This window comes from Anser brachyrhynchus (genome assembly GCF_964034855.1).
Source record: "Anser brachyrhynchus genome assembly, chromosome: 1".
In the NCBI taxonomy this organism is placed as follows: domain Eukaryota; kingdom Metazoa; phylum Chordata; class Aves; order Anseriformes; family Anatidae; genus Anser; species Anser brachyrhynchus.
In genome coordinates this window covers 100,082,218-100,092,814 of record NC_137694.1, presented here as the reverse complement: position 1 = coordinate 100,092,814, position 10,597 = coordinate 100,082,218, and positions in this window count along the sequence as shown.

The window sequence follows — 10,597 nt, the reverse complement described above, 5'->3', positions numbered from 1 at the left end:
AGGGGGGAGCAGAAAGTGCCTCCCCCTGCTCATCTGCAGTTTAGAAAGCTCTTCTGGAGAGAAGGAACAGGGGGGAGCTGGGTAAAAGGCTGCTGAGAAATATTTCAGTTTCCAGCATAACTTGAGTCATTTGGAACGGAAAGTTTCCATTGCCCAATAAATCTAACACACTCATTTAAAGGAAAAAAAAAAACACACAGGAAGACAATTTTGGTGCTGGCTTGAGGTGGTTTCAGGGCTTGAGGAAGAGAACAGCGCAGGGCAGGTGCTGGGGCACACCACCCAGCAGGTACATCTTGTTCCTGGCCGAGGAGGTGCACAGGCAGCAGGGGGGGCAGGGGACACCAGGTATGTGTGCCACAGAGGGAGAGCCTGCTTGCTCATGCTGGCAGAGCTCACAGAGAGGAAAATGCAGGCTTGGACCAGAGCAGGTGAGGAAAGAAAAAAAACAATCAACCAACCAAAAAAAAAAAAACCAAACCCAAACCACACAGCTTTGCATGACATTATAATGCATGAGGAACTTTTCAGGAGGTAAACACTGGTTTGCACTAAACATGAGGCACTGTCACCGTGTTTCTGGGCAGATAGATGGCAGTCCAGAGACTTGTATAGCTGTCTGCACAGGTTGGAGAAACAAAATTCCTGCTAATACGGCTCGTTCTGGTCCATCTGAGAAATACCATGCTTGCAGTCACTGCCCTGCTACAGGACAGCGGGGGCCTGGCAGCAGCAGAGATGATGCTCCCCTCATGACCAACTTGCATGTAGAGCCAGAAACCAGCAAAAAATATTTACATCCAAGGCACAAGAAATGCTAGAGGTTGTGCAGACAGAGCCCTGCAACTGGATAAGAGACGGATTTGTAAACACCAAGCAGGATTTAAACAAACAAAGCAAGCAAGAAAGAAACCCATATCCATTAAGAATATCAAATAACAGCAGGGAGAAGAGCAGAGCAGCGTCACAAACAACAGTGGCAGCTTTTCTGAGGAGCAGCCACGGGCGGAGAGATGGCTTCTCAGCTCAGCACAGGCTAAGCAAGCAGCAAGGCCAGCGGGACAGAGGGCTGGGAGAGCTGGGCCCAGGTCTGCCTCTCCCACCCTCTGCATGTCACCTTGGATGAGCCACTTGCTGCCTTTCTGCACCATGCAGAGACACAAGCAACGGTGACAACCACAGTCACACCTCCCTTTCCCCCAGCCAACGATGCACAGCACTGCCTGTGCCAAATGGCCATGCTCAGCAGGACAAACTACAGCTTAAATGTCCTAGCAAATGTTTAGCAAACCCACCTCGTGTCCTAGCCAGTCTTTGCAGGCTCTCAGAGGTGGGCTGGTGCTCACAGCGTGTTTGTACCTTACCCGATGAGGTCTAGCTGGGGCACTAAGGGGTCTGAGGATGCTTTGGGGATGTTCTGTCAACAAATTGAAGGGAAATGGAAGGAGAAAAGCAGAGATCACAGTGATTTTAATGGTCATCTTCTCTCAAAAGAGCACCGTGTACCTTGCATCATAAACATTTCAAATATGACTCTGGCACCTACGTTCTATCTGACCAGGATTTTGTTATGGGGGTTTTCCAGCTTGTAAGAGCAGTCCACGGAAAGAAATCAATAAAAGCTACATCTGATTCGTGGCCTCTTACAGAGTGATTTTTAGATTGAGCTGTTGTCCAGGGTACATAGGCAAGAACCGGTGTTTTGTTCCCATGTAGCCCTGTTGTCAGCATTACAAGACGCTTGCTGGGTTGACATTAGGGTTTCTGCCCATTAAGCCTCAGAGTTTGGCACATATTGCAGTTTTCCTTCATTATTGTTCACACACCCGGTCAGCCTCTCTGTGAGCTGAGGAGGGGATGCACCTGTTCCTACCTCAGAGTTTTGTGTGAAATTTCCGGCTTACCACGGGCAGCACATGGGTACCAGACCAGCCCCTCCAAAAGCCATGCCTGCAGTGCCCGTGGCACAGGGTACAACAGAAATGGGCATCAGGACTCTCCCAGGCTGCTCCCACAGTGGTGCTTTAGGCTGCATTTTAAATATGGAGTTTTGCCAAAATTTCTGGTTTGTTTTGTTTTGTTTTGTTTCCTGTTCAGAAAAATGCACATGGACCCTGGTACCCTCCTGTTTACTAACCATGTGTTACGAAGAGCTCAGTTAGCAGACACTGGTTTTGAATGCTAGTGTGTTTCTCATAAATTACATGTATTTGGGATGCAAACAGCGACTATTTATTGAAGCATTGTTTTCTGTTTTCTTATTTTGATTGCAGGGTGAGGGTTCAAAGAGATTACGCCTGAGAACATGAAGAGCGGCCTTTGCTGTGGTTTCCTAAGTAAAAGAGAGAAGTGAAATAACGTAAACAGGCACATGGTCCTTCACTTTGCCTGGAAAAACTTAAGTCCTAGCAAACGAACGAACCGCTTGCTATAGCTTCTCCATGCTGGGAGAGCACAAGAACAGAGAGTGCCCGGGAGCAGGGCGACGTTACCTGAGAAAGTCCCCAGGGTAACAGGAGGCCAGCCTTCGACCAGGCCATCCTCCTCCGCCCGGCCACGGTGTGCTTTGCACCCTGCTCACAGGGTCAGCGGCTTCACCTCCAGCTTGGTGCACGGGCAAAGGGAGCCTGGGCTCTGCCCCTGGGACATGTGGCCTGCATACGCATAGAGAGGGATGCAGGAAAACACAGCCTACGTCTGGAATGCTATGTCCATTGTATAATGCATATCATATCCGTACTGCATGTGACCATCACCTGCAGCAAGACCTGAGATGCCTTCGCTGAGAGCATCTTCTTTTTTCCAGCAGGGATGCTGTCGGGAGCACGTGGTGCCACACAGGGATGAGCTCCTGAGGTCTTGTAGCTGCTTTCACCCCACGCACACTGGCTCAGACCGCTGCTGTAGCCCAGGTGGGCTCAGACAGCTAGAGCAGGATCCCTGCCCCTGCTCCACTCCTGCCTTGCTGTGGGCTGAGCACAGAAGCCCCCAGGCACTGCTGGAGGGCTCTGCCTCCAGAGCAGCTTCCCCAGCCCCTCCTAGGCCCAGGAGCTTGCCCAAAAGCTGTGTGTTATGTGGAAGTCCCGGGGGTAGCCCAGGGCTCCTGCTGGCCCATCCTCTGATCCTGCTGCAAGGTTAAAGAGTGTCACAGGCAGATTTATGCTTTCCCATTGTGCAAGTGCCCTTTCTCAGTTCCTGCCAGGCACCGAGAGGGGAAGACAGCCTGCTGCCGTCTTTTTCTTTTTGTTAACGTCGGATGTGCGCTCCCTGAAGCCATACATCGAGCATCTGGCACCGCCACCCCCGGCGAGCCGGCACTTCATCATCTGAAAGCAGGGGACACCGCTGGCGATCTGCGTGGAGGTAATTCTTGTGCCGAGCGAAGTGCCGGTGTCTCCTCCATCTGCTCCCCTCATCACATCAGCGATCATCTCGGGCGGCTGGAAGGTCTCTGGCTGCTTTCCAGCTGTTTGGATCAGGATCTCCTCCCTTGCTCTGAGTCTCTTCTGTGGGTTTTTATTGTGTTAAGTTTCAGGAAGCACAAGGAAAATGAAGATCTTCCTATGCCAGGCTCCTGCCCTAAGCTACTTAGTCTCTAGGGAACAGAGAGCAGACAAAGGAGGAGGAAGAGGGCATAATATCTGAGCAAAAGATCAAGCTGATGAAAGAATATATTATTCATTAAGTGCATCTCCAGGACAAGTAACAAGGAGTGCAGGAACAGAGCTTACAATTGTCTTAGGTACAGTTGTAAAAAATGCATGCACGTGTTTTTATCTCCACTTTCTGACAGCTGTTTACTTCTCTGGGGATAGGAGTCAGCTTAGCTGATTTTTGAAGGTGGGTACATTTATATATTCCTGCTGATTTCACTGGTGATAACGGGACAAGCATGTGATTATGTGGGTGCCTGCACCTCCCCCAAGACCAGAGTTTCCCTAAGAAAAAGCAGTTTTCTGTACAGATTTTGCCCCCTAATTGGCTTTAACTCCAGCACAGAGATAAGAATTTAGTAGCCAGTGCATCACCTACACCCCCTGGGTTTTCCTTCCCATGCGAGCCCTCACTTCCAGTCCCCATATGGGGCGACAAGCACAGAGAGCCAGCCCCGTGAGGAGCTGGTGGCTGCAGGGCCACCCCATACTTCAAAGCAGGTCCTAAAGCCTTTCTGCTGAAAACTGAGCCAGGAGCCAGGGGCACAGACCCTCCGCGGTGGCTTCCTCTGCCCCTCTCGACCCCAAGGAGAGGTGACTGCACTGTCACACAAAATTAAACTCATGCTTTATTCTCCAGCCTAATCTCTCCCTCCACAATATGATCCCGAGGTTTAATCTGATTATGAGCCTTCGTATCACACGATAACAAACGGTCCCAGCTGCCAGGCCGAGCAGTTTAATGAGATGCCGCGCTGACTGTGAAACAAAACACGGAGGAGAAATTTCAGACAAAGGAGTGGTTTGCTCGGTGCCATCCTTGGGTCGTGGTTCACAGGCTGCTCGTGCAACTGATGTCCTGTTTGACGCAGACCACTGCACTTGGGAAAGGAAGAAAATCTGCTTTCTGCAAGAGTTTTGATGGAGAACTATGCTCTGCCCGGCAGGGTGGTGGATGCTCACAGGGTGGTGGATGGCCACAGCCACACGATGCTTGCTGGCCACGGGGGTCTGAACACAAGATAGAGGAAACGCAGTTTATCTTTGTTCAGACGTCACTAGACCTAATCTAAACATAACAGTCCAAGATGCCTCACGTGACAGATCAATGCCATTGTTTGTTAATCCAAATGCAATCAGACACACTTTTTTTTTTTTTTCTTCCTGCCCAGATAAGAACCACGCTCCCCCCTCGGAGCTGCAGCCATAACGTAATTCCCTCTCAGCAGCTAATGGCATTCATAAATTACTCTCAAGACCTATTGTTCATTTAATCCTTTTTGCTGCTATTAGCTCTGGTCACTGATCTGTTGCCTCTCCAGCCTACAGTATTTTAATGATGAAGATAGAAAACAGCCAGACTCTCCGGCTGAGGTGTAAAAAGCCAGATTGGTGTTGCAAGGAGGGATGGACACCACCAGTGATTCAAGAAGCTGGGGAGAAGCTCAGCCCTGAGACAGCCACGGGCTGGGGAGCACAGGGAGGAACACACCGAAACAGACCGATTGATTCTGGCTGGAGCTCAGGCCTGCGGGAGATGATGAATCTGTTGGCTCACAGCCTTGGGAATTCGGTTCACTTCAAAGACAACCGGACCACGGCAAGCCTTTCAACCAGCCTAACCTGGTTTGCCGGAGGAAATCATTGACGATAGTCGCTCCTCCTTTGAAGCTGCGGTTATTTTTTAAGGGGACTTGACCCTTTGGTGTTCTTTTCTCTTCAGCACAGCATGGATTAGTACTATCTATGTGATGTGCCACTACAGGAGATACTGATGAGACCCCATCTGGTTATTCACACTCAGATGAACTACACCTGGAAAAGGTGCAGAGCAGGACTGCAGCAGAGATTTCATCAGGGAAAAAAGAGACCTGAAGAGTTTGGCGTATCTAGTCGTGCTCTGCTAAAACCAAGGGAGCTTATGATTACCCTTGTGATGGCTGTATGGACAGCAAACCCTTACGGAGGGAGAACAGCAGCTGGAGTCTGTGTTGGTACAAAACCAGACAACGCTGGCTGAGAACTGAATTTCAGCCTGAATTCAGACTGAAAGCTCAAAGAAAGATCCTGATGATCAGTGCAGCTCTGAAACACTGTTTCCCAAAAGAGCTAGGAGTGTCTAAGAACCTTTGAAACAGCTATTGGTTCATTTGGGAACAAGGACCAGAAAGAGCAGGTGATGGGACTCAGTGGCTGATGAAACCCCTAGCCCAGTGTCCTTACCCTTTTAAAAGGGGACCACAGGAATCCACCACGTGATGTCCATTTTCTTCAAAATTCTTTTTGCCAGAGATTTTTTACTTTCTCCTGAGATGCATTGCCTTTTCAGGTCATTATTAGCTTAAAACCAGACATTCAAAAGCTCTCTTGAATTAATAAAACTCCTTCCCTGGCAAGTTTTGTCTATCCCCCAGAGTTATGAGGCATGCAGCCTTGAGCTTTGGGCTGCCCAGCCACACCAGTGACAGTATTGGCACCGCAGAGAATATGACCTGGCCTTTGCCGCTGGGATATGGTGCAGAAGCAGATGGGTCCAAGGCTGTCTGCAGCTGCAGCAGAAGGGATTTGGCTGCCTGGTTTGCTGGGTTACAAATGGTACCCATCTCCTCCAAGGCAACAGCAAAAAAGCAATGGCAAATGGTCCATGGCTTGAGATCAGCCTGCAGAACACCCCGCATGCTCAAGTGGCATGGCAGAAGGAGGTACAATGCAGGTTTCTCTGAGCTATTGGCCCCTATAGCTGCATAAGTCCAAGAAAGGCTTCTCTAAAAAGGAAACAAGATGATGTTCAGCTTTTTAATTGAGAAAACTTTAACTTGCACACACCACAGTCATGCAGCTGGTAATTACCACCACCCAAGGGAGCCTGAGAAGTTGCCATTCATTCTTCTAATTACTACAAAGCCTTTCAATCTGATTAATTCTTTCCTTGATGTATTTCCTTGTAATTTCTATTTGTGAGGATGCTAGGGGTAAATTAGAGAATCTTTCCTGTGGAAAATGTATTCTGCATTCTCTCAAAAGCCCTGGTGCCTGGTAGCCTCTGTGCATTCCTCATCACCCACCCAGTAGATGCTTTCAAAGCCAGGCTCTGATTCTGTCCCCTTCTTTCAGACAAAAGGTGTTGCCTGGAGTAGAACTGACAAATACCTGCATCATCAGAAAAGCATTTTCCATTTCTTTGTGCTGCAACAGCTTGGGTTGAACATTTGCCACTTGGAGCTGTTTCCTTTTTTGTGGGACTCTTCATCTTCCTCCAGCCAGAGAAGTCAGATCCCAAAGAGGTTGGGGGCACCACACACCTGCTACGGCGATGCCAGGAAGATGCAGACACATGTGGCAGAGGCTGGCCTGAGAGGGCAAGCGGGATCTCTCCCCTTGTTTTGAGCATTGGTGTCATGCCCCTGTCTCACGTGACAACACAAGGGCCTTGGATGAGAGTAGTAGAGGGAAAAATAATAATAATAAAAAGCAATGTTTATCCTTAAGGACAGCAATCCTAGCACGGGTGGAGAGGAAAACATCTGTCATGAAGGCAGAATTAGCTTGTCATCTTATCTATCACTGCAGTGTCCTAGTTTTGCTCAGAGGGGCTGGGCTGCTCCACCAAGAACACGGTTTGCAAGGTAGTCTAACTTCAGTGTGAGGCATCACTCCAAACCAAGAAGGAGCACGAGAACAGGGTGGATGATCTGCAATGGACACCGTGTACACGCGGGTCTCATGACACGAAGGAGGGATGACGTGCAGTCAGGGCTGACCATTCCCAACAGAGCTGAAGGAATGGCATCAGAAAATGTGTTGGGAGAAAATCTCTCCTGGGGAAAGGGAAGAATGAGAAAAAGAGGGAGATGGAGATGCCAGGAAGCTGAAGTCATGATTGTGTTGCTTTCTCAGCGGGCCCATGGAGAGAGGGGCAGGCAATGTGCCCAGATGGGGCAGGGTGGTGGCTACTCCCAAATGTTCCCTCCTTCCCAGCACCCTGTCTGCACTTTGCTTGGTGGTGCTCTCCCCAAAACAAGGCTGTTGGGAATTACTGCAAGCCCATCTTCTGCTGCAGAAAGCAATAAATCCATAATCTGGCTCTTGGAGCGGTTCCCAGAATTTAGAGACTTTCTGCCTGAGTCTTGCTATTCATTAGAAAGCTCTCCCTTGGTCTCTTGCCTTCTCTCCTTTTTGGCAGTGGAATATAGCATTAAATTAATCGAGTTCATTTGTCTCTCGGTCCAACGAAAACTAATAAGACACCAGTTTTGAGGGCAAGCAAGAACCTGGATGGGTGTGAAGGTGTGCGTTTTTGAGAGCGAGATTGCCCTCTAGTGACTTAAATGCAAACAGTGTAATAGTACTAGAACATCACAAGTTTTTCAGGGTTTTACTTCATAGCAGAGCTCCAAATTTCCAATTGAAGTTTCTTCTAGATGGAGCAACGGTGTCTGTGGTGGGTGCTGGTAATGCCCTGTATCTGTAAGGGGGCTTTCCCTCCAGATGTCCTGAACAAAGACAGAGCCTTTGATTAAATTCAACATACTTCAAGAAAGTCTATATTTATCTAGACTTATTCTTATTTTTTCTTAAAAAAAAGGTAAAGCTTATCCTGTAGCCAGACCACAATGTGACATCCTTTTGGGGAGTAAAAGCGTAAAGTAAGGCCATGAATTTACAATCAGGCTGGATGCTAAGAGAAAAGCTACTTGCAGAAAGTTTACTAAAATAAGAAGTGCAACAAGTACATTTGGAAAAGTCATTTTACAGAAAGCCTCCTGAACAACTCTCCCACCACCACAAAAAAAACCAACAACAACAACAACAAAAAAAAAAAACACTCCCCCACTCAATCTGACCTGCAGTGGATGATATAATGCACGTAGCATTCTCCCCACCCATCTCTGAGATAAAATTTTTTTATTGCATTCCACCCCTTCAATGAACATAATAGTTCTTCCTCCAAAGCCTTTTCCTTCACTCTTTTATTAGCAGCCATCCCTGTCTTGCTGTTCTGGAGAAGAAGCTGGGGATTGCTCTGTGCCTTTGTGGTCAGTAGCAGTGTAGCTACCAGGGCAGATTTTAGTTTTATACGGTCACAGTGGTATTTCCTGCAGCAGTATATGCTAGCTGATGAATTTGCCTGTGTGTCAACAAGAGAGAAAAAAAAAAAATACTGGACTTGGCTCAAAGCAGGAGCCCATCATTCTGGGCTGGCTCGCTGGCTTTGCTGATTCATTCCTGGCTGAGCAGCAGTACCTTCCACCCCACGGCTCTGTGAATGATCCCACTTCACAGCAGGCTGTGAGCTGCAGCAGCTGAGGACTCTGCTGCACAGCTGCAGCCAAGTTAGGATACTACCACTGAAAAAAAAATCCTCCCTAGCTATACAGGGAGGTAAGCTCTTCAACAGCTACAACTAAACCCAACTAAACCACGCATCGGGTCTCTAAAATGTAAAACATGGGAGTTTTAAAGAGTCCTGCATATTTTCTCACTGTCCTTTCAAACTGCTTTTGCTCTCTTCCAGCTTCAGAAGCTACACCCTACAACCGCAAGACAAATCAAGATGAAACAGGAGACATTACTTCATAGTCCCAACCGTCTGACTCTGCTCAGCAGATTGATGTCTCTTTGCTCTTTATGTGGAAGGTACTGGAACAGCTCTGCGCACCAAAAACAGCAAAGCCATGCTCGAACGTGGTGGTGTCGTCAAGAAATTGCCACTCATGCTCCCTTTAGAAATGATGAGCCTGGAGCACAGAGTTTTAGCAAGAGAAGTTACCTGTTCAAAACTGTTCCATGCAGCTTGGTTACTGCTGTGGAAAAGCAACCTGGAGGGTATTCCTGGGGGTGGGATCTGATGTAGGGGAGTGGTGCAAGAAGGGCCACACAGCTGGGATCCTGCCTGGCCCTTCTCTCCACCAGTGACGAACTAACTCTGGATGAAGACCTCCTATACTTGGCTGAGGGATGAGGAACCAAAAGCTTTTTAAGCAAATGGCTGACCCCCAAGGAAAGGGAGACATGAGGAATATCCCATCTTCTCTAAATATGGCCAGCAAACTTAGTAGAATTAATACATAAAGATCTACATTTTAGTACTCATTAGGGATTTCTAAGTGGTAACCAGGCTGAAATAAGAGGGGAAGATACCGATGCTGGACGTGGATGCATTCACTGGGCTTATCCTAAAAGCAACCCTTCTGCCAGGTGCTGGTATCAGTAGAAGGACAACACTTGATCACCTGCAGGTTATCATTTTTTCTAAAAACACGCTTAATTTATACCAATTCACATACTTGCTCAGGAACATAAGAAACTCAATGACACTGTCAAAGAGTTCAGTATACAGTGTGTTTTTCTGCTTTGCCAGGAACAAATCATAGTAGGTAAAATTAACTTGGGAAAACCAGACAAGTGAGAAAATCAGACAAAGCTGTGAGTAGCTAAGGAAGAAGATAGTAATCACCTCCTTCTTCTTCACCAATCCACTTCTCCTGTCTCTAGGTTATTGTCCATGGTGAAAGAAGTCTCAGTTTGGAGAGCACAGCTCTGGCTCCCCATGGATAAGCTGCTCCAGCTCTTGTGTGAAAAGTGCACTGAAGTTGCACAGGCATGGTCACCTTGTGGAGGGAATTGTTTTCTCTAGTAGCTGCCCTCATGCTGACATACGCACATTGATCCATGCAGAGTTGGCACCAACCTTTTGCACTAACCTCCAGTCCTCCCTCGCAGATTTGCTTTGGCATCATTTCCTCTTGCTACAGCAATGTGACATTACAGTATGTGGCACTGGGGAATCCTTTCTTTCTGGAAAAGGGGAGAAGTGAGAGTCTCACCTGGTATGCATCAGGTCTACTGCATTTTGTAGACTAAGCATGGGCAGCAAAAAGAATACCATGCGAGATCCCCATATGTTTTACCAAGGCACAAAATCTGTTTTGAATATCCAGTCT